Below are 25,569 nucleotides of genomic sequence, written 5' to 3' on the forward strand. Positions count from 1 at the left end.
GGTTAGCTGAGGTTCTGGGTTTTATTTTACTTTAAACCAGACCATTTTGTAGTCTGACCTTACCAAATAGGACATTAAACTAGGGGTTTTGCAGTGCTTTCCTGTATTAGTGTGGACTAGATCCAGTATGTTTGTGCTCCTGGTTGGCTTATTGACAGTCTGGTCCAGGGAGTTTGTGTTTACAAAATCTAGGAATCTCTGTGCCTGCATGTTTGGTGTCATATACGATTCCCAGTTAATAGTGGAATAAGTACAGTCGCCCATGAATATGGTATTGGTTTGGGTGGTTAGTGTTTCCAGCAAGCTTAAATACATGCTATGGGTTTCCTGGGGCATGGAAGCATACCTATAGTTTGCAAGGAAGTGGTATGAGATTTTGCCTATGGTGATGTGAACATGAAGAAGCTGAAGTGCATCATCCTACCTGACCAGCCTTGAGGTATGTTTATTTTTAATGCAAATTGAGACACTTCCACCTTTAGTCCCTGTCTGTGTAGTAGCTGGTGTAGATGTGTGGAAGGCATTATAGCCTTGCACTGCTGGTGTGCTTTCCCCAGCTTTAAACCATGTCTTAGTGACTGCACAGATGTCAGCTTTCTCTAGAGTGAGGACAGTTTGTAGGGAGTGGAGTTTCTTATTTAGACTCCTAGTATTGAGTATTAACACCTTTAGATTTTCTCGGTTTAATTAGCTATGTCAGAAGAGCATTCACTTTGCATTGCCTAAAAAGGAAGTATAGGAACAACAATATTTTGGCCAATATTCAAAAGCCTAGAGGGAAAAGGTGCAGACCACCCCTGGCAAAGCAGCATGGCCCGCTGACCATCTCCTTCCATGCTGACAAATATTGAACACCCTTAGAATGACACCAGAAACAAAGCCAATTATTAAAGTCAGTCATCTTGTGTCCATATTGTGACATCATCATTGGAGAAGGTACAGTGCTGCTTGCTAGGAACATACCAGCCTGGTACACGTATTCCAAGAACTCCATAATGTCTCTTCATATTGTCTAGGGAGGTACATCTCATGTCATTTACACCCTCATGGACTATGACTAAGTAATACTGGTACTTGTGGTCCAATGACCTGAGTGCATGCATAATGTGGTGGATGCTGGCCCCTGATAAGCAACTGACTGTGACTTTCTTCTTACTTGGCCTGGTAAGAGGGACATCAGTGTGTCTCACAATGAAGCCTCCAAAGGCCAGAATGTTGGATTGTGTGGTGCCTTTCCTTATGGGCTTAGAAGTAGAGGCACCATGATATGTGGCTGTATGTGTTGATGGGGGATTGTTTTGAAAGAGTACATTCGGGGCTGCTGAGGGTATTTAGGAGGTCTTTGGGGTTTAAGAAGGTTACATTTAAGTGCCTCAGCATATGTGGGTCTAAGTGCCTGCTTTGTACTGTGTGTGATGGGTGCAGTGTGTGTACTACTGACAACCTGTTTGACATTTGGAGTGCTTTTATGTGAACGCTTTGCCTCCAGTGACCTTGTGTAAATATGTTATTTGGATACCTTATCAGTTTGTTTGAGAATTAACTAGTTGTTCTTAAACATGAGACAATTTCTTCACTGCCTCAAGATGCCCATATCCAGCAAACTGGTAATGAAGATAGTCAGCAAGTTCATATCCAGGGCAACAGGCATTTTTTTCTTGACTAGACAGTTGCTGTGAAAATATAACATAAAGTCAGGAGTATGTGATTTGCAACTCTGGGAACAATGCTTGTCACTGCAAACTAGTCATCCTGTGTGCAACTAGGTATTGGTGAAATTTCAGGAGTGCTTTTACAGAAAAAAATGTCGACTCAATGTGCTTGCATCACAGGGCACTATCAAACACTTGCAAGGAAACTACTAAAGTAGACCTTGATGATTTATGAATGAAGTATTTAGAGAGATATTCTGAATTTAGGTTAGACAGTAGGTAATCAAGTAGTATGTAGTGAAAAGAAAAAAGAAGAAGCTTTGTCAAGAATGATGAATAATAGTGGGGATTTATCTAATTGGGTACTGATTATCTGCTACTAGTGCTCATCTCATCACATCTTCATGCTGCTGGGATACAGTGACCATTTGCTTCTTCTGTCACTAGAATCAAAACAGTAGCACCAATCCCAAGATAAGAACATACCATATACTCTTTGATGATCAACAGTCTTATTCCAGATGATGCAGGGGGGTCTGTAGTCTTGTTGTAGCCTTTTTCTGGTAGATGCCTTGAATAGCAAACAGACCAGTTAGGAAGGTCCCACACAGACACTCACTTCCCAATCAGAGACCGCCAGGAATCAGTGCTTTCTGCTCCTTTTCATACCAGGAGCAAAATAGAACATAAATTCCAAGCTGGCAGCTATGAAGCAGTTATCAAGCTTTCTGGAGATCAGCAGACTCCAGAAAATAATGTCTCTATGCTCCTGTCACCAGGAGCAAATCAGAAGCACTAATCCTAAGATGACTACCATGAGGCAGAATGTGGGCTGTCTAATAATTGGTGGTCTTGGACCAAATGTTGCAGACTTTAAAGGTAAGATGGAAAACAATGGGTTAATATATTTTAACAGTTGCAGTGTGCACTTAGGGGTCTATATTATTAGTTCGAATGCACAATTGTCAGAACGCCAAAACATCAAACTGGGAAGTTTGAAATGTCAAAATAGCAAAGCCGCAGAACAAATTTTTTCCCAGGGAAAAAATTTGATGGTCCGTTTCCGTGGCTTTGCTATTTCCTCTATTGTGGTGCGATCTCAGAGTTGGTATATTTAAATAGGGGGTGTGGGGGTACAGCCCTCCACATTGGAGGGTGTCAGGGGCAAAGCCCCCCACATTAGGAACAGTCTGAATTATACATGTGTTTTTTTTGGTTTTGTACCGGAACAGCGATTTTTTTCCCTGGGAAAAAAATCTCTGTTCTGAGTGTTTGAAGTAATTGCATTTCAAACTTCTGGGTTCCATGTTTACATAGTCAAACTTATGACAGTTCAACTATGTGATATAGACTCTGCACTTAGCACTTAGATATGAAAGAGTGGGTAACTCAAGCTTTAATAATCTAAGGGAAAATCCACTAATTTTAAAACAGCAAGATAGACTGGATGGGGGTGAACACTTAGTACTCTGGCTCTATGGAATACAGTGGGAGGACCAATACATTTAAACAGCTGAAGGGTGTGACTTCCCAAAATTATAATTTTATGTTTACTGACAATAGCCAAAGAAAGAGCAGAGGAAGGAAATATGTGGTCAAATTAACATAAGGGGTGGGGAACTAGAGAGACAGTCTAGTTTAAAAATGCAATAGAAAGCAGAATATAAATAAAACACAGTGTAATGAAAATAGACCACAATTTACAAATTAAAACAAGACAATGAAGCAATACATATTACAAGATGGCGGTATAAGAAAACAAACTAACCTATCCTTCACAGCAGTCTGTGGCAGAGTATAAGTGAGCTTTTCCAGTAAACCTTGAAATCTTTTATTTTGCCACTTACATACAAGGTTTGTTTGTAGCTCCTCCCTCACTTCACAGCTAATTAACTTTAATTGACCTGTTCTAATTTCTTTGTAAGCCACAACAGACTCAGGTCTGGTCTCTTTCCTAGTTTAAATATGTAATAGAAAACAGAATATGATTAAAACACAGTTTAATGAAAATAAACACAATATGCAAAATGGAAGAAGGCAACAAAGCAATGCAAATTTACAAGAAAGTTAGATTAGAAAAACAAATTAATCTTTCCCTCACAAGAGTCTATGGCAGAGTCTGAGTGAGTTTTTTCCAGTAAATCTTTTTGCCTCTTTTGAAATCAGACAGTTGGAAAAATCTGTTTGAGATATCATTGTAGTCATGTTAGGATGACATAAATATTCTCATTCCCTTGGACAGGAATGTTCCTTTATGCATTTCCACCCTTTCCGCTGATACCTAAAGTACTTCTGAAGATGCAAAACAAATTACCAAAGGTCATTATGGTGACCCCATTTTGGCACTGGCAAAGCTGGTTCTACATTTTAATGGAATTGGCCAACTGCAATTACCACAAGCTTCCTCCAAGTCTGGATATGCTCAGATAGTGTCAGGAGTGAATGGTGCACTCCAACTTAGAGCAATTGCAGCTGACGGCCAGGATGATTCTACCTCAATACCTTTTTAGGCACTTTTTCCATGAGGATGTACAACAGGTATTGAAGGAAGCAAGAAAAACTGTAATTAGAAAATCTTATTTTTACAAGAGGAAAAGGTTTTTGAGGTGGTGCCTAACTGATAACAGAGGGGCAGGTATAGTATCTACTCCCCTAGTTTTAAAATGTTTGAGCTACTCAATTATGGCTTATCTTATGCATCTGTTAAGGTGCATCTTGTGGTCATCTCAGCTTCTCTGTGGACCTCCCTCCTTTGTCTCTTTTTGTGGTCAGTTAATGAATGGAACATTGCACTTGAGACCCCCTCAAAAGTAAACTCGTCCTCCTTGGAATATTAACTGTTCTTGAAAAATGTACCTTATTGCCTTTTCATCCAGCCTTTTAGGCTGGTTTAAAGTTCAAAACTTGGAGAACTGTTTTGCTTATTGTTCTGTTATCTGAGCTGCAAGCTTTCATGGTGGGTCAACTTTCTCTGATTTTCCACAAGGACAAGGTTGTTTTATGCACTAATCCATCTTTCATGTCATTGTTTTTCTGAATTTACCCTGAATCAAGTTATCAATCTTCCAGTTTTCTTTTCCACAGCCTAAAAACAAGTGAGAGAGAAGATTCTGCATATCTTGGATGTGCACAGGCAGCGCAGGTACTACCTTGACAGAGCTAAGTCTTTCAGAAAAAGCTGAACAGCTGTTTATTTCCTATTCTAGGGCTAAGAAGGTTCAGACTCACTCTAAGGAAACAATTGCAAATTGGATGTCCTCTGATATTGTTTTGCATTACTCCCACCATGGTAAATCTATTCCAAACAAGGTTAAGGCAGTTTCCATCAGATTAATTATTTCCTTTGGTGGCATATTGGAAAGGAGTAAACTCCAGAAGCATTCTGTACACAGCAAACTGTTGCTTTGTTTATACATTTACAGAGCACTACAAACTGGATTCTTTCTCAAGTTCCAGAGCAGGCTTTGTGAGGACCATACTGTTAGAAAAATCTACATGCTGCCTAGAAAAATATATTTACAATGTGTGCTGCTTAGAAAATATATTTACATACATGCTGCCTAGAAAAATATATTTACAATGTGTGCTGCTTAGGAAGATGTGTATTTAATCATTCAAACATATATAAGTTGTGTGATCAAATATATAGAGAAATGTGTGCTTTAGTTAGGAATAAATGTACTTAAAATAAAGAATAAAGGTAATGCATTTAATTCTGTCTTACTAGAATAATAGTAGAAATAAACCTGCATATTATTGCTTGAAGCACAAGCTGCAGTGTAATCAGAAATTTGACCTTGGCAGCTTGCAGATGCAGTCTGGCTCATGTTTTTCAAGTAGAGATTATTTTGCAAAGTTAGAAAATAATAAATCTGTTCATGTGTGTCCTCTTTCCTGCCTCCACCAGGAGAGTAGCCTTGTGCACTATCTCTGATAGTGCAGCTGGAACAAGAAAGACAAAGGGAGGCTTTAAGGAAGACATACATCTATTGTATTTGAACTAATCAGAGAACCTTGAATTGGCTACATCCTCAGGAGGTCATCGTGACTGACCAGCTGCTTGCAAGGCTGCAACATTCTCATGGGAAAAGGACTTTTGAAAACACAAATTCAGCACTTTTTATGAATTACTATGATGTAAAGACCCTGTCACTGACCACACCAGTGAGGTGGGCAAAACTGATAATAAAATGTATATAACCAATGTGTTTTGGTCAATAAAGCAGTCAAAATTCTATACAAACTTTGTGTATGGTTTTTTGCCTCCTAATGTACATTAGAACTAGATACTCAAGCTCTCCTGCATTATTGTTTGTTATTAATTGACATTGTGTTTGAATAACTCAATGATTTTTACAGTCTGACTCTAACGAATTTATTTAACATCTTGGTCCTTCGGACCGGAATTCCCTTGGTAAGCTACAGGTCAGAATATATAGGTGGTATTGAAGTCTGCGCAGAAGAAGGAAAGACCTCCGACTGAATTGTCGTGCCTAAAGAGGCTGTCCACTTGTCTGATCTGTGGCCGAAAAGCGGAAAACTGGGTCCTAAAAAGCCTATCAAACATAAGCAGGAGGCTCGGGTAAGCAGAATTCCTCTCTTTGTTTTTGTTTTAGATCAGGGACCAGGTTACACTGTGCTATTGCTAAGGTTTGTAATAGCAGGGAGAGAGGTAGTCAAAGTATTGTATCTTGAGTCATAAATCAGGAAATAAAGCAAAACAAAGTAAACAGTCATTCTAGACACTACTGTAAATACGGGGAATAGAGATACCACGTGGTACAAGAGAAAGGGTTACGTAACAGTTCTGTTGTTTTTTTCTCTCTCTCTCTCTCTCTCTCTTTTTTTTCTCTTTCAGAGACATGGGAAATGAATGCACTAAAGGGTCACGTGACCCGCCCCTAACAGAAGATGCAAAATATATGCAATTACAGAGAGCAGATAATGTGAGATATTTTGCAAAATGTGTTAACAACTATAAATTTGATAGTAAACTAGATAAACTTTCACTAGTTAAACTCCTTAAACAAGTTTTAATCTGATGCAGGGCGTCAGGCAAAAGAAAAACAGAAGCTTAAAAAATTCTGAAACATTTTTAGACAACAGAGTAAAAGGTCTAACAGACAGAATCTCTGAAAAATGAAAACTTAGAGCAGACTGGACTTGCATTAATTAATGCATACAGCAGGGAAATGAGACAGTAGATGGATATTATGCTAGATTATTAAAATGCTTAAAATAACAATTAAAAAAAAAAAAATATATATATACATTTTTAAAAGGTTGCATTGCCTCTGTTAGTAGTTTTATTACGAGGCATATGATAAATCACTGAACAAGCAGGCTGCAAGCCTTACTTGAGTATGCTAGACGTACTGAAAGACACTTTAATAGTAAAAAAAAAAAAAGGGCACAAGTCTTCACTGTTGAAGACGGAGCTGAAGTATTTGTATTACAGTCAGGTAAAAAGGGCATCTAGCTAGGGACTATAAACAAAATAAAAAAGCAATAACAGAAGATAAAGGAGATGTGGACTGACTATATAATAGTGATAATAACCAAAAATCATCAGGAAAGATTAATAAACAAAAAGAAAATGTGAATGTAGTAGAGGGAATAGAGGAAGTACAAACAGATGTAAAGAATAAAAATGAAAATAAAATTTTAGATTTAGCATTGTTGAGCCTGGAGCTCTACCTAGCAAATACAAAACCAGAAGTAACACTTCTGGTGGAGGAAAGAAAGGTCAAATTCCTGTGTGACTCAGGAGCGTCACGGACTTTGATACACCCCTCCAAGTTACCAAAACATTCTAAATCACCTAATTATATATTAGTAAAAGCAGCAAATAGACAGCTATACAGGGAACCACTTTCCCATAATATAGCAATAACTGACCCTGTTTCAGGTATGACTCAGAAAAGTAAAATTGTAGTTTCTGCAAAAATATCCAGTAAACTTACTGGGAAAAGACCTTGTGCAGATATTTGGCATAGCAGTAGTTCCTACCATGCAGGGTATGGAAGCACAAAGACAAATAAATGCTCTTGTGGTGTGATCAGAGGGTGAAGCCTATTATTGGTACAGCCAGGACCTAGTTATGATTGGTCCAGGGGCAGTAACCAAAGAACTGATAAACGTAGCCATCAGTAAGGTACCCTCCCTTGACACTGATCAGCAGCACTTGTTACATTGTACTCCATACTACTGTAGCACACCAGGACCTAATAATAAATATAAGTAAAAATCCTGCTGACAAATTAATATTACAAACTTTATGCTGGGATACTGAGGAAAACAGTGTAGTAAGCTGTTCATTACCTCAGGAGTTCATGAGATTGTATAAGTCCAATAGACTGCCACATGTCAGCTTGACAAAAAACAAAAGTTTTAAATGGGCAGACTTAAAAAAAAAGGGTAACAAAATGGGAAAACAGACTGATTTAAAAATGTCAGGACAAGGAATATAAAAACAAAACTGAATTGGTTGACACAGACACATACAGCTGTACACTTGCAATCTAGTAAGGACAGCTGATTAGCATTTTTATTAAAAAAAAAAGAAAAGGCCTTGTGTAAAATTCCAACAACTCTGTGGTCAACAGGCAAGTTAAATGTAGGGCTTATTCAAGCAGCAGGACCAGTTACAATTACCCCAAAGTCAGCTTTTAAACCACAGAAAAAAAACAATACATTTTGGAAAAGAATGCAAAAGTAAAAATTAAGCCTATAATAAGCAGCATTACTCAAAAAAAGGAGTACTGGTAGAATCTCCTGATTCACCATGTGATACACCCCTATTTCCTGTTAAAGAAAGGCAAACGGGGAATGGCAGATAGTACAAGATTTATAAGCTGTGAATAATGCAGTAATACCTAAAGCACCTACGGTGCCAGACCCACATACCTTGTTAAATGATTTAAAGCCACAACAGAAGTATTTTACTGTGGTAGATATAAGCAATGCTTTCTTTTCAATACCTATACATCCTGATAGTCAATATTGGTTTGCATTTACATTTCAGGGTAAAAGGTATACATATACTCGACTACCACAGGGATATTGTGAGAGCCCAATAATATTTGCACAAAAAATGGCTAGCAATCTGGCAGGGTCTACCCCACCAGAAAGTAGTTAAATTTTACTTTATGTAAATGACATCTTGCTAACAGCACCCAGCAGCAGTGCAGGGTGAATACAGTAGCATTGTTAAAATTTTTAGTAATACAAGGACACAAAGTAAACAAAAGTAAGTTACAAACTTTGGGAAAAAAAACACAGGTTAGATACCTAAAATATGTGATATTCAGTAAAGGTAAAATACTAAATAGTGGGAAAGAAAAAAGGAAAAAAAAACAGCAATTTTGCAAGCACCCAAACCAACAACTAAAAAAGAAATAATGTCTTTCCTAGGTACAACTAATTTTTGTTGGAACTGGGTACCAAATTATTTTACAATGGAAAACAAAAGCAGAAATGGCTTTCTGCAGGTTAAAGCAGTTAATAGCTTCTTCATTAGTTTTAAGACTTCCAAGTTATCACAAACGTTTTTTTTAGACCATAGATTGTAAGCAATGGTACATGACATCAGTATTAAAGCAACAACATGGAAATAAGCAATGCCCCATAGCTTACTATTCATTACAGTTAGACCCAGTGGTGCAATCTTTGCCTCACTGTGTACAAGCAGTAGTTGCAGCAGCAATGGCAGTACAGGCTTCAGCCTCAATGGTGTTATTCCACCCTCTCACATTGAGAATGCCTCATGCAGTTGCAATAATTCTGCCACAAAAAAAAGTTGCATACCTTTCTCCTGCTAGACATCTTTCATGTATGACCATACTGCTGAGTCAACCTCATATAAACAGTTAGCTTTACCTAGACAAGATCTTACAGATATGCCCTTGAATAATGCTGAGGTGACATATTACGTGAATGGCTCATGCAGAAGGGGTCCTACAGGAAAAATCTGGTGGGGTATGCAGTAGTTACAGACACTAAAATTTAGAAGCACAAACTTTGCCACACAACTTGTATGCTCAAGCAGCAGAACTGGTAATTTTGACAGAAGCATGTATTTTAGTAAAAGGCAAAAAGTAAACATATATACTGATAATCAGTATGCTTTTCTACAGTGCATGTGTTTGCACAATAATAAAGAAAATAGAGGGATGATTACATCCAGTGAAAACCTATTAATCATGCAATTTATTTTGGAGCTATTAGAATCTATTCAGTTGCCTACCAAAGTAGCTATTTGTAAATGTGTAGCTCATACAAAACAACAGGATAAGATTTCAAAAGGTAATGCACGAGCTGATGCAGCTGCAAAGCAAGCAGCCTCAGACTCAGGAACTTTATTTTTTTTAATAAAAAATTACAGCCCTTTGAGATTTTAGATTTAGACATGTTAAAAACAATGCAAATGCTTACTACAACAGCAGAAAAACAAAACTGGGTAAAACAAGGTGCAATTTTTAAAAATGGACTGTACATTTCCAAAGGAAAAAAACAATATTACCGTCTAATTTATTTAAAAATGCAGCTTTGTTGAGCCATGGGCAGAGCCATGTCTCAACAGGGGGGATGGTACAGTTAGTAAATAAAATATTCCAAACATATGGATACATAAATTATACAATAAAATTTTGTGCAGCTTGTCATACTTGTAACAAGCACCATGCACAAGGAGCATTTAAAAACAAGCAAGGGAGTTTCCCTACACCACCATATCCATTCCATACTATTTGTATGGACTTCATAGAGTTGAATAAGTGTAAAGGAAAAAAATACTGTTTAGTGATCATAGATATGTTTTCAAAATGGGTAGAAGCTTTTCCTTAAGGAATCACTGTGCTTACCACCCACAGTCAGCAGGACTGGTGGAGAGGTACAATGGGATTTTAAAAAAAAAAAAACAAGTTAAGAAAGTTGATGAGTAAGACTCAGAAGAATTGGATTTGCTGTTTACCTCTAGCATTGCTGAGCATGAAAATAGTAACAAATGTAAAGGGTTTGATCCCCTTTAAAGTAGTATTTGGAAGGGCATATTATGTGCCTCAGTAAAAGCTCTCATGCCTGCAGGGCTGGAGGCTGACAGTTCACTAGCTAATTAAATAAAGAAACTGTTATGAATAAATCTGTTTTGCAGTTTAACTCTTTTCAGACAAAAGAACTTTCAGCTGAATAAAAACTTTGTGACTGATACACAAGGGCAAAATGGCCAAGAGTAAAGAAGACAAAAAGCAGAGCAACCCAAGAACTATTGCATAATTATTTTAACTATGTATTTGTTAACTATAAGTGTGACAATTTTTCTCTTATTGTGGTTTTTCCTGCACTCAACCACACAAGTGAAAGTGAGAAGACGTGATGAACTGTTTATAGACTGGCATCCAAATTTTAACACGTACCTGGCCATGAAGCAAGTGTATACAGAAACTATGCACATTTCAAATTGCTGAGTTTGTACAGCTATACCAACAAAATATAATAGACTTTAACGTCCTCTGTCCCTCTGGGGATAAAATAAGACTTTGGAAAGTTTTTTTATACAGAAACTGTGAGATCACAGGACAAAATTGCTTTATTTTTACCTGTTCACACAAAAAGGAGTTGTATGTCTCTACAAGAGTAATACCCTCCAGGTGGGCTGGAGTAATGGTAATATAACAATGTCTTATAAATGTTACATTAAAGTCAAAAGTGGGGGTACTGTTTGTAATACTAACCATGATTCATATCTGAGTTCAATAAAAACTACATTAAATGTAGTATGTGACAATCTAGTCTTAACTAAGTAATTGTCTATTAGGAATAGGAAAATGTTTCATGCAGGGATAACACGTATCAGTACCAAAGTAATGATTTTATTTGTGGAAAAAAGGCATATAAATGGTTACCTGAGAATTGGTCCGGCAGTTGTTTTTTGGGTTATCTGGTTTCAGCAATAAGACATACTGCAAAATTACCTTTGGGTAAAATACGAAACGTAAAAAAAACAGCTCGAGAATCTGAAGGTCCAGTGAAAAAAAAAAAAAAAAAACCTGTGAATCCAGTTGGTAAAATCGAAGCTGGTTAAAAAGGCCATAATTCAGTGAAAGACAAAAGTAAATTGACTCATATGAACTTGGGCAACAGTGTTATATCCAGGGCAGGAATGCCACCAGCCTATGGAGCAGTCAAATCGATCTGGGAGCTGAGGAAGCTGTCAAAAAGTCATGAGCAATGCAACTTTTTCCACCCTAGAATTGGTGACTAATGAACTGAATGCAATAAAAACTGTTGTGCTACAAAATCGAATGGCTCTTTACTTCACCCTAGCGGCAAGAGGTGGTACACGAAGAAAAATGCTGTGCGTACATTCCAGACAACCAACATGAAATCAATGACCACCTAGAGGTAATTCAGCAAGTATCAGCAATGACTAAACCAGGCCCAAACCCACTGACGGACTTTTTCCAGAATCTGTTTGGGGGGGTGGGGTTCCATCCTATTAAACATTTAATTGCTATTTGTGTGGGTATACTCCTAATAGGAACATGTGTTTACTGTGAAATGTCCTGCATGAAAAGATTAAGCAAAAATTTGTTGATATATCTGCTACTGAAACTTTTACCAAAGTGTTGAAATTAAAAGATTAATTTCAAATGATGCTTTTCTGAAATATAAAACCAATGACTTACTTAGCTAAAAGCCCTTGAAAGGAAAGGCTGAGGAATGAAATAATATTGTTTATGTTTTAAACAGAATAAAATGCATTAAAAGGAGGGAGAATGTTAGAAAAATCTACATGCTGCCTAGAAAAATATATTTACAATGTGTGCTGCTTAGAAAATATATTTACATACATGCTGCCTAGAAAAATATATTTACAATGTGTGCTGCTTAGGAAGATGTGTATTTAATCATTCAAACATATATAAGTTGTGTGATCAAATATATAGAGAAATGTGTGCTTTAGTTAGGAATAAATGTACTTAAAATAAAGAATAAAGGTAATGCATTTAATTCTGTCTTACTAGAATAATAGTAGAAATAAACCTGCATATTATTGCTTGAAGCACAAGCTGCAGTGTAATCAGAAATTTGACCTTGGCAGCTTGCAGATGCAGTCTGGCTCATGTTTTTCAAGTAGAGATTATTTTGCAAAGTTAGAAAATAATAAATCTGTTCGCATGTGTGTCCTCTTTCCTGCCTCCACCAGGAGAGTAGCCTTGTGCACTATCTCTGATAGTGCAGCTGGAAACAAGAAAGACAAAGGGAGGCTTTAAGGAAGACATACATCTATTGTATTTGAACTAATCAGAGAACCTTGAATTGGCTACATCCTCAGGAGGTCATCGTGACTGACCAGCTGCTTGCAAGGCTGCAACATTCTCATGGGAAAAGGACTTTTTGAAAAACACAAATTCAGCACTTTTTATGAATTACTATGATGTAAAGACCCTGTCACTGACCACACCAGTGAGGTGGGCAAAACTGATAATAAAATGTATATAACCAATGTGTTTTGGTCAATAAAGCAGTCAAAATTCTATACAAACTTTGTGTATGGTTTTTTGCCTCCTAATGTACATTAGAACTAGATACTCAAGCTCTCCTGCATTATTGTTTGTTATTAATTGACATTGTGTTTGAATAACTCAATGATTTTTACAGTCTGACTCTAACGAATTTATTTAACACATACTCCAGGTGTTCCTGGATCCATATTCTTCCTCTCAGGTACGGTTAGCTTTGGGAATCTACCCATATGCCACTGAGGCAATGTGAATGATTTACTTAGTGCAGTTGTGTAAGTTCTACTTACCTATAACAGTCGATGTTCAAATTTAACACTGACTCAGTGGCATCACCCACCCACCATCCCCCTTATTTTATATATAGTTTGATGGTTTCCAACCCTGTTGTGTTGTCAGTTGGCTTTGGTTATTTGAGTTCATGTTTTTTGGACATGAATTGGTTGGTTTCAGGAAATTCTTGCTTCTAGATCTTCTTAGTTCCTCCAACTTAGCACTAAAAGTCTGAACAACTGACTTCCTTTGACAAGGTTAGGCTTCCCCTAAAAGGAGGGACTTAACTGATCTCCTATCACATGGAGTCAGAGGAGGGACTTCTGAGCTCTGGAATACTGCCAGTGTAGGTATGTGCAGGCACAGAACCCATATGCTACTGCGGCAGTGTGAAATTCTAACTACTATTACAGGTAAGTAGGACTTACACAACTATACTTTACAAAGGAATCCTGCTTCTCAGCTTCCCCAGGACAAATTGTGCCATGGTGCTGGAAAGAGCTTCATTCAGTTTTTGAGTCTCTGTTTCAGGAAGATTTTGTCCTGACCATGGAACAGTGGACCCATTCTTTTACCTTGCACTGATTCTAGAGGTGTTGCAGAAGTTTGTAAGTAGTGCTATATGTGTTATGTGGACCTGATAAAAGCATTGACCACATGCCATGGATTGAGTTATGGGAAATACTGCAACTATAAGGGGTTCTAGAGACACAACAGCATAACAGTCAATGATAAAATAAAATTCCACCATAACCAAAGGTCTTCCAACAGACACATTTCCAAACAAAGATAAGGAATGACTGGCACAGCTAAAACAACAAATGTTATTTATTAAATACAAGAATAAGTGCTTTCGTGCGTAAGCACTTTTTCAAACTAAATCAAACAAACCATAAAAGAACATTAAATACAATTTAAAAATGAAAACATGCAATCAAATTCATGCTAAAAACACCTCTAATATCTAATCCAATTAAATACCTTGGTAACAAAGCCGTGCTTAATCTTGCATCCCTTTAAATAAAGTCCTAGGGACGTATTTTCATTTAAACCAAAACTCCTATCTGCTTGTAAAACATTCATGCTAACGTTCCTCCTGATGTCACCAATATACTCCAGCACCTTTTCTCTCAAACTACGAGTGGTCATCCCTACATAAAAACTGGGACAAATTGTGTAATTCGCTAAATACACCAGGTTTATACTTCTACAATCCACATAAAACTTAAAATCATACCTAACATTAGTAATAGGATGAATGAAGTAGGGACTTCAGAAGTAAAAGAGCAGGCTTTACAACTACAACAAGGGTGTGTACCAATGTTTGATATAACATGAGGCTGTAACATATAATTACCTTTAAAACACAGCCTCTGTTTCAAATTCTTTGCATTCCTAAAATAAAATCGAGGTTTGTCTCCAAACTTACTTATACCTTCATCGGCCAGTAAGATTGGTCAGTTTCTCTTAATGATGTTGTATATATATCATTCCCCTCACTAGAATAGGTGAGACTAGTTCTCAGACAACCAAAATTTTGCCCCTTGTTATTCCTACTATGTGGAACATCAGAGAAATAAAGTCTCCCTTGCGTTTGACATAAACCTTTAACCTGCTCTAAAGTATCAGTAACTTCTCATAAACCATAGCCCCTCATAACATCACTAAATGAAACATAATGCTCATCTAGCCCATCATCACAAGTGTGCAACCTCGAGGATCTTGAAAACTGCCCTTTCAATACATTGCAGAAGGTATGATTCAGGTTCATACTAGTCGTATGCAGTTTACTATTCCTCCAACAGTTTCACATTTCTGTTTGCAAACTCGCATTGTTATCTTTTGACACACCCATGTTTAAAAAATCAACAGAATTAGTGGAAGAGTAAGCAGTAAAAATCAAGAAATTTGTTGTCGTGTTAAGCCAACACAAAAAAGAATCAAACATGAGTGGAACCTCGCCACAAAACAAAAACATCATCCACAAATCTGGTATAACAAACAATGTTTTCAGAAAACAAGTTATCAACAAATATATATTCAGTTTCCCATTAAGCCATCACCATACTGGCATAGCTATTAGTGCATGCTATGCCCATAGCTATGCCTAGTGTCTGCAGATAAAATTCACCATTAAAAGCGAACACATTGTTTTCCAATGCTATTTCTAACAAACTAGAAATTAATGAAACTAGTGCAATCACTGTTATGATGCAAAAAAATCTAACACCATAGACCATAACTATTACGTATGACCATGCATATCAGTCAGTCCCTGAATTTGAGAAGTGGGGTTGTTTGCCTCCTCGTGCTAAGTCAGATGTGCAGTGTGTAGTCATAGGACTCTACCAAGGTGGAGATATCTCTCTCTTCTTGCTCATGTTTTCATTTTCAAGATAGAAGTGCAGCCACAGTCTGGACAGTAGCCAGTTTGGGATGGAAGAGGTGAACCTTTGCTTTTTAGATAGTATTTTCCTCTTAGCCTTGTTTGTGAATGTGAAGCAGCTGGGATAAAAATCAGCACATCTAACCTAAAGACATGATTCTTATCTGTAAAAGAGGAGATTACTTGAGACAAGGAAGTGGAAACAGTTACCTTGAGTGGAGGGTTTAAATACCTGAAGTTTTTTTCATGCCTGAAGGTGGGGGATTAGGAGACACACCAGCATATGGCTGCAACATCATTACAGCAGACATTGTACTGGACTGTGGAGATAAAATAAGAACTGTGTTCTAGGATGAAGCGGACAGCTTACTTATCCATCTGTCCCCATCCCCACCTCTGGTCATGACATTTGAGAAGTGGCTAAAAGGATGAGCTCATGGATACAAGTGATGTTTTTTTTTCCTCAGGGTAACTGAGCTCATTGTCCATGACAAAGTGCAGAGCTAATCAGTCCAGGAGGATCTTGCAGTGCAGCCATTGCCTCTGTGGGTTGCAAAGATTACTCTGAGGTGCATTGGTGCCTAGAGAAGACACACCCTGGGGAAGATGCATCAAGTATGACCCAGTGCAAGAATGACTCACAGCAGAGCTAGGTTATGTAAGGACTATATCTTTCAGCTTGCACAAGAATGCATGTGGACCCTAACATTTTATCTGGAGGTTTTTGTTGTTGCTTAGGATATTTGGCCCACCATGCTTACTTGGCTCCATCTTGGGCTTCACTATGATAAATGGTTTAAAATGCATTGGTAGATATTTTTCAGATTTGATGTTGTTATAAGATATCCAGCTTTGAGGTCCCAAATCAATTTCTGTATACATAATCTATTAATACAGAGACAAGGAATATACTAATCCTATAAATGCAGGAATTGGATGAAAGATCTTACTGTTGTGCCTGTAGGTGTTTTGGAGTATTCTGTACACAAGAACCAACAGTATACTGTAAAGGAATTGTAGTAGTGTGCCACATTGAAAGGCAGGCTTTAGATACCCTGCTGCCTTCTTTGTTTTTCTGTAAGTCAATGTCTGGATGGGGTTGTTTGATCACACTAAACTGAGAACTAACCCTTTCAAACAGGGTGGCAAACTGTAGACACAAAATAGTTTTCAAATGATCCACTAATGGAGTAGCAATAATAATATTCAGAAAGGACCTACTTTCTGAGGGTAATATGGCAGAAAAGTTCCTCAAACTGTCAACCTAATTAACAAGTACTTCAACATATGAGACTGATAGTTTAGGATTCTGAAAGCTAGAGCTGAAAAAAAAAAAGCATTTTACAAACCTGTTAGACGCTTTACCATCCTTGTCAAAAGGTGAAGTATTAGCATTAACCAGAATCTTTTTAGTAGCTGGAGAAGAACTAGAAATAGATTCTGGGTCAGACCTGAGGTAAGAAACTAAATACTCGTTAGACTGAGGAACATTATAAAGTCTATCTGCCTTTTTAGGGACAGAAAATTGACTATCAGGATTATTGCAGGCAAAATCAAAAACATCCTCCTAGGCTGGCATAATAGGAGGAATAGGTGTAGCATGTGACATATCCACCTGTAACATATCCTAGTACCTCCTGAAGAAGTGGGAACATCCACTTAATCCCCAGAAATACACTCTCCTGGACACAGTCTCAGAAAAAGAAAATTCCTCTATAGGAGAAACTGAGAAACATTCTCCTTAGAATCAGTTAGGTGCTTGTGAGGGAAATACAGAAGAAACCTTGTCCCTGTCATTATCAGTATCCTCCAATAAAACATCCACGTGATTTGTGGAACATTTTCATGGTGTTCCCCAGAGTAAACCCATAGTTAAGGTAATTCAGTTTTATTAATAGACACACTGGTTTTAGATGAAATATGTGTAAACTTTTGTTTATTTTCTAGGTGCATCTCTAGAAGGAGACTGACAACAGGATGGCACTTCAGCTGGAGAAACAAGTCTCTTACCACTGCCACCCCAGAACAAACCTCCCAGAGAAACTTCCATACCCAAAGAATATGGTTCTTCCATGCCTGGTATGGACACTAGAACAACTGTAGAGGATGTGGCTAACCCTAGGTCCATGTCAGCAGAAGATACTACACCAAAAGGTCTGGAGGAAACCAGTGAGTTTTTTGAGGAATGAGCTGTGGCCACTGCCAAGCCTCCCACCAATGGTTGACATGTAAACTGAGCTAGCAGTCCTGGCAAGTGTTCTTTAATTTATTTGTTTTGTTTTCTGGTACAGTGAGAGGAGGAGCCACAGGCTCGGTAAGGGTATCCATGTTCCTGGCAAGGGAGAAGCCTGTTTGTCAGTAAACACGGCTGGAATGAGTCTGTTGGAAGTTAAATTGCCACTCGCCACTCTAGTGTTCACAAACAGTATATACACTTAATTCCCTGCACAGTACCACAACTACTACAAAAGTAAATGCACAAGCAATACCCTTTAGTCCCCCACTATTCGGAATTCCATTTTCACTGAAAGTGTCACTCAATTAAGTAAAAACTGAAGCTAAGTTGTCATTAATTTCACACGAGCATCAAAATACACTTGCAATTCCCTTAAACATATAATTCCTTCATTTCACTCCTAAAAGTACAAAAGCAGCACATTTTTCCTCACAAAAAGTGAACCAGACCTAGTTAATTAGCCCCAGCTGCTAAAAATAACTAACACAATAAGCTGTTTCCACTTAAGTATCAATACACTAAATTGCTGTATTTTTAAGGAGACCTATTCCTAATTTCTGTCAATTTCTATGTGGAAGGGTTTCCTAAAGAGGATTATCAGCCAGAAATGGAAGACTGGAACTGACCATTGAAGCTATGAAGCCTAGAGATGCTCTCTGTCTGTCAAGGTTGACAAGAAAGTGCTGAATAAATTGGCATCCAGGCTGCTGTTTTCTCCCTGTGGACTTTGAGATACAGGTGCCTGGGAGAGGAGAGGCTTTTGAAGAAAAAAGCTTTTTGGGTCTTTTCCTGAAGTTCTGGGGGGGACATAGCTGTGGTTATCAGTGTGCCATCACATCATCAGCATACTGAATTACAGTTGTGTCAGTAACAATGTAGAGGATATTAATAAAAATTTTAAAAGAGTATGGTCTCAGGATTGAGCTTTGTTGCACTTTAACTGAGATAGACAAGATGGTGGTTCTTTCTACTATTCTAATGCCTGTAGCCTGTTAGACAGGTAACTATGGAACCAGAAGAGGGAGGGGAGGGGGTGTCAAGGCCTAATGGAAGTAGTCTATGGAGAAAAATATGATGAGATATGGTGTTAAACATCTTAGATATGTCAAGGAATAGAGAGGAAAGAAAGTTTCCAAAGTCCCAGTGGAGGCCGATGTGGGTGAAATTAAATAGAACTGTTGTTGTGCTGCGGTGTGGTCTGAAGCCATGCTAGGCAGAGGAGGTTGTTGTCTATTAAGAGTTTAAGACATCGGAACTACACTTTTCAAGGATTTCTGATAGTGGAGAAAGAAAGGGTGTAGGGAGCACAGAATTCAATGGAGTTGCCCCCTTTGTGTAAGGGAAAAATTAATGACTTTTCCAAGATAATGGGTGCATAGCTTTCTTTGGGTAGATGTGTTTAGGAGGATAGAGACAGGGTATACTAAAGGACTAGAAAATCATACTAATCTATTTCAATGGAAGAGTGGCAGCAGCAAGTGTAGTGATATTTAAATTATGACGTATTTTGTGACGGCAGAGATGGGATCACAATGTGGAAGACAGGGATTTTAGGGTATAATTCTATGGGGATGGAAAAGGGGGAATGGATGGATGGTTGTTTATGAGGGAGGTGGCTGAATGTATGAAGTATGAGTTGAGTTGCTTAGAAATAGGTTCAGTATGGTTGATGGTGGTAGGGGTTGGTTGGGCTGGACAGCCTGGATTTAACACATTGTTAATGGAGGACCAGTATTCTTTGTGATTCTTGATGTAGTTATCCTGGATTGAAATCTGGAGAGCTTTTTTAAGATATGATGGATAATTTGGTGCAGTTGCATAGTTTTCTGAAATTTTGAAGACTTTTTTTGTTTATTATGAAACTAAGGTTTCCAGGCTTTATCTCGGGATCATAAGTTTAGTAGTATTTGTGAGTCAAAGCACAGCATTAAATGTGACTCTTTTGTGTTTGGTTGGGCCTAACTGATTAATTATACTGAGAAAGTTATCATTAAAATTTGCAAATGCTTCATCTAGACAGAGATTTTTAGTAGATCTCAGGAGTGTAATGGAGATGGTCTTTGTGGAGTTGAGTTGGCAGTCTTGTAAGAAAGATTTGGAAATGATCACTAATAGAGTTTGGGAGAGAACCAGAGGAAATAATTCTGCTTGGGTCAGATGTGAAGGCCCAGTCTAGACTAGAAGATTTATTGGAATTTTTACTGTATCTAGTTGGAGAGGTGATAAGTTGTGCAAAGTTATATAGATTTATAACAGAGGTATGGTTATGAGCAAAAATAGATTGCCAGTCAATATTTACATCACTTAATGGTTTCTTGGTTGATATTGATGGGTAGCCAAACAGAAGGTCCTCTAAAGTTGAGTTGTTGTTACCTGAGTGAGTGTAAACAGTGGCAAGACAGATACTTTTTGTGGTTAATAATTTTTAAGTGGGAAAGGAGTATTTCAGCATTGTTGAGGGAGGGTGGGCAGGTTGGGTACTGTGGGAGTTGAGTTATTGTATACAACTGTTATGTCCCATGTTTTTTGTCTGATCTGTCTACTCACGAGGTGGTGTAGCCAGTGGGAAGTATTTCATCATTCTTAATGCTGACCTGTAGCCAGGTTTTGATTAAAACTAAAATATCAGGGGTGGAGGGATTTAACCCAAGCATGTAGCTCAGGTAAGATATTGCATATGCTTTCACAGTTCATATGATGAAAGAAAAGTCCAGGGGTGGAATGAGGGAGGTGTTACTGGGGTGATTGTATGGAGAGTGAATGGATAAGTAGTGAGTTTTGGGTTTGGGTGGATATCACCAGAGGAGGTTGATTGTTTAGCAGAGATGGGGGGTAAGGGATGTGATATTTGGGTTTGTATCTACATTTAAAACCAAAGTTTAATAGGAAGGGATTATGTAGTTGGTAGGAGATAATGTGTACGAGGATGTAAGAGTGTGGAAAGAGGAGAGGGAAAATGCAATAGAGAATGTGATGTGTTTGGGAGTAGAGCTACTTAGTGTAGGTATTGCATATGTTAGTGTGCAGGATGTTTGTTTGTGCTAGAAGGATTAGTATGTGGTAAAGTGGGACAGAGACAGAGTAACGCAGAGAGGAGGCTGCTACTGAGCAGCATTATTTGTAATAGTGAGAAACTTTCACTTCTTCTTCTTTTTCCTTAGCCCTTCAAAGTTCTTACTAAATGTGCCCTTGTTAAAAAAAAAAAAACATCTGGACAGTCCCACTTGTCCAGCCAGGACTTAGATAATATTCTAGATTCTTTTTTTTATTACAAAGAAAACAAGGGAATTCAAGACCATTCTAGACTTGAGCATAAATAAAAAAAATTATTCTGAAGATGTCTTTCTGCACAGCCATCCTTCAGTTACTTATTACACCTCTTCACAGAAGACCGGGCATGATATCTCACCCTTTGAGATACTTATGTGCACATAAAGACTGCAAAGCAATCAAGAAGCGCCTACATTTTTAAGCGATACTATGCTAGGTTATACTCTAAGGAGGGTGCAGATCTATTACCACTTGGAGATTGTAAAGAATGTATGAATTTGTTTTGATTGTCAAAGTTGGGAGCAGAGGAAGCAAATCAGCTGCTTCTGCCATTCATGGAAGCAGAAGCTTCCTGGATGTTAGATGGCATGTCACTTGGTAAGACTCCTGGCATAGATGGTTTTTAGATTGAAATATATAAAGCTGCAAAATGAAGTTTATCAAGAATTTTTGTAACCTCACAAATGAGGTACTAACCCATGCTCCCAAACTCCTGGAAGGAAGCAGTTATGCTTCTGTTGTGCAAATCGAATAAGGAACCCTTTCATCCCGCATCTTATAGACCCATTGCAATTTTGAACAATTATTATTGACTGTTTATGGCAGTTTTGGCAGTTCAGGTAGATAAGATCCTCCGTAAGCTAATTTATCTAAACCAGAGAGTCTTTATAAGGGGCAGCTCTACATTTGATAATGCATTTAGGGCAGTGTTGCTAATAGATAGCATGGATATGACTGGACAACTTTTGTTAACTAGTTTAGATGTCGAAAAGGCATTCAGTAGAGTAAGATGAGCCCTTAAATGGGCAGTATTGTTGGTGTTAAATTTTACTGAGTGATTTATCAGATTGCTGTATTCTTTGAACCAAGGTGCATCAGCTAAGCTAAAAATGAATTCATGTATTTTGGCCCCTGTCCAAATTTTCAGAGGGATAAGACAAGGGTGCCTTCTTTCCCCTGTGTTATTTGCCATTTGCTTGGAACCCTTTGTGTTAAGTTTGATGTTGTCACATCTGATGGGATATAAATGTGGAGGCCTGGTACATAAATTGCCTTTATATGCAGATGATCCTCTAGTATTTTTAAGCAGTCCAGTGGAAGAATTACCCTTTTTATTTTCTCTTTTGGAAAGGTTTGAGAAAATAGTAGGAAATAAGATAAACTCTAACAAGACCGAGTGTGTTAAAATAAAGTATGTTCCCCTTTCTGCTTGCAGAAAGGTATGCATTTCTAGAGAGGGCCAACAGAATGTGTTATTTGGGCCTGCAGCTACATTCCTCACTTAGTGCATTCTTGGAAGTAACTTATGAGATCGTATTAGTAAAGGTCAAAGTATATTATCAGAGATGGAAATTTCTTTCTTTCTTAGGATATGTCTCAGAGGGTTTTTGCTTTTGCATGGTATATTCAGTTTACTATCAAAATGTTGAAACACAAAATATTTTCTTACAAAATTATTGAATTGTTTACCCGACTTTGGTCATACCAAATTACCAAAATGTCAGAAATGGTAACCACAACAATCAATACTCGAACATCAGAACTTCCAATGTCGAAAGTCCGTGTTACCATTAACATATTTGCAGGAGGGTCAAGCCCCCCTGCATATTATATATACTAACTCTGAGATTGCACTACATTGAGGAAAGGGAAGATTTCCCGATCTGCACTGGACCATGATCTCAGTTCAAAACGCCGACTTCATATTAGCGAATGTGTACCCACTTTCAATAATATGAATTCAAATATTTTCAGCTCAACATTACGGATACTGGTAGAACACACATTCTATCAACACTTACTTGATAAGCTGGCATTCCACATTTTGATAGTAAACCATATATTCTGCCATTGAGCCTATAGGCTTCTCAGGGTATCCCACTTCTACCTATTCCACAGGTATGACAGAGTAGAAGTAATGCCTTAGAAATTTTATTTAGGCTGGGGAAAAGCCAAGATTAAATTGAGAACACCTAAGTCTCCTATTCATAATAAGTGGTCTGGGTTTTCTCAACCTTAATCTGTATGTGCTGGTAGCTAAAATAAAGGAGTTAATTGATCCAAACAAGGAGGCAATTTGGATGGCTGTAGTCAAAAATGAAATGGGGGGCCTCATTCAGTTGTATGATACCTTATTATATAGAAGCAGGTAATACCTGAGAGACCATTGGGAGTCGGTCAGCTTCTTTATTGTATCTGCCAGCCTGGGTTTGACAAGACAGGATCCTCTTCATGGTGGATCCAAGGTACAGTGGGATGTAAGGACTTTAGAAATACCCAGGTGGCTGAGGGATTATCACTATCTAGTATACTGGGAGACCTTTTGGCAAATAATGAGGTTTTTGACTTGGGAACAGTTTTGTACCCACTTTTCCTTCCCAGAGGGTAAAATAAAAGTTTATAGGAAATTTTTTGCTGAAAATTAATAATAATAAATATGACTCTGTCATTGTACATGTGGGTGTGAATGACCTGAGATGTACCTCCCTGGACTACATGAAAAGAGACATGGAGGAGCTCTCAGATTATGTAGCCCAGGCAGGTATGACCCTAGCCCTGAGCAGCATCCTACCATCACCCAGAATGATACCATAGTACAAGCAGAAAATGATCAATTTCAACAATTGGCTAAGTTTCTGGTGTCATGCTAAGGGGATCCAGTACCTGTCTGCCTGGCATGACATGATTGACAGACCTCGATGCTTTGCCAGAGATGGCCTGCATCTGCCACCCCTGGGCTTCTGGATACTGGACAAGGCTCTTGACATCCCTATAGTGCCTTTTTTAGGTGGTGTTCCAAAGACCAATTTACCACCTAATAGCTACAAACAAATGCAATCTGAGGGTCATGCTGCTCAATGCTAGAAGTCTAAACCTCAAAATGCGCTCACCAGAAGCACTCCTTAAAATGGAGAACATCAACATTTGTGCTGTAACAGAGACCTGGTTCAATGCAGCAGAAAGCACCCCTGCACTACCAGGCTATAACTCATTTTACACCTTTCAGCCCCAGAACTTGGACCAAAGCTCCAAAGGTGGTGGTGTTTCCATATTCATAAATGATGCACACACATCCAGACTGGTAGCCCAACATAAAGCATCAGAGATACTTCAGGTGCAGCTAACATTGGGTAAGACAGCGATTTAGGTCATAGCCTGCTATAGGTCCCCAACCATGTCCCAAGACTCACACTCCATGTTCCTAAGCACCCTGGAGAATATTAGGGTCCAACCTAACACTCTCATAATGGACAACTTCAACCACCCCTCCATTAACTGGAAAACTACTCATGTACCAATACACTTTCCCAACGTTTCCTGGAATTCATTAATTAAAATGCCCTGGACCAGCTCGTTCTTACCTCCACTAGATGTAGCAACATCCTTGACCTTGTCATTACTAACATGGGCGACCGTTGCTCTACACCAATAATCAACTCCTCCCTGGTTAGATCTAACCACAAACTAATCACCTTGGAAATCCACATCCCTCCCACCCCCTGCAAAGGTAACCACCATGAAAAAAATTCTCTAAAGCTAACTTTGGGCTCCTAAAAACAGACGTGGCTAACTTCACGGCACCCATCCAAATGGAGAATAGTTGCATAACCGCCGAATCATACAGATATGCACTGTAAAAATACATACACAAATATACGGATCTCACCATACCCAATAGAACCAAGACCCTCTCCTCCAAAAAAAGGAAGCCAATCTGGTGGTCCCCTGCCATAAACAAACTCTACAACAAAAGGAGGAAACTGATGTGGAATAAGGTGAAGTCCCAAGATTGGAAAAACTCCCTTATCAGCCTCAACAAAACGTTGAGATCCATCATCAAATCCTCTAAAGCAAGCTATGAAAACATAATTCAGCAGATAGTAAAGACAACCACAAGGCCTTCTATAGTTATATAAAGAATCTCCATGACAATACCCAGATTTGTTCTGAGCTACTGCACAATGGTACCTCCTATACTGAGCCAACAGATATTGCCAATATACTGGCCGACATATTCACTGCCAACTTTACCCCCCCCCCCCCAAGGACCATTCACAATACCAGTAGATTGCCAGGCACCCAGTATCACTGCTGCACAGGTTAAAACAGCACTGTCCAAGGCCAAGAATACAGCTTCTATGGGACATGACAATATCCCTGCCTTTGTTCTACATGGACTACAGAGTGAACTGGCACCTCACCTGTGTGCCCTGTTCAATCACAGCCTCA

This window comes from Protopterus annectens, chromosome 8.part0 (genome assembly GCF_019279795.1).
Source record: "Protopterus annectens isolate FY-2018-M chromosome 8.part0, PAN1.0, whole genome shotgun sequence".
Lineage (NCBI taxonomy): Eukaryota > Metazoa > Chordata > Ceratodontiformes > Protopteridae > Protopterus > Protopterus annectens.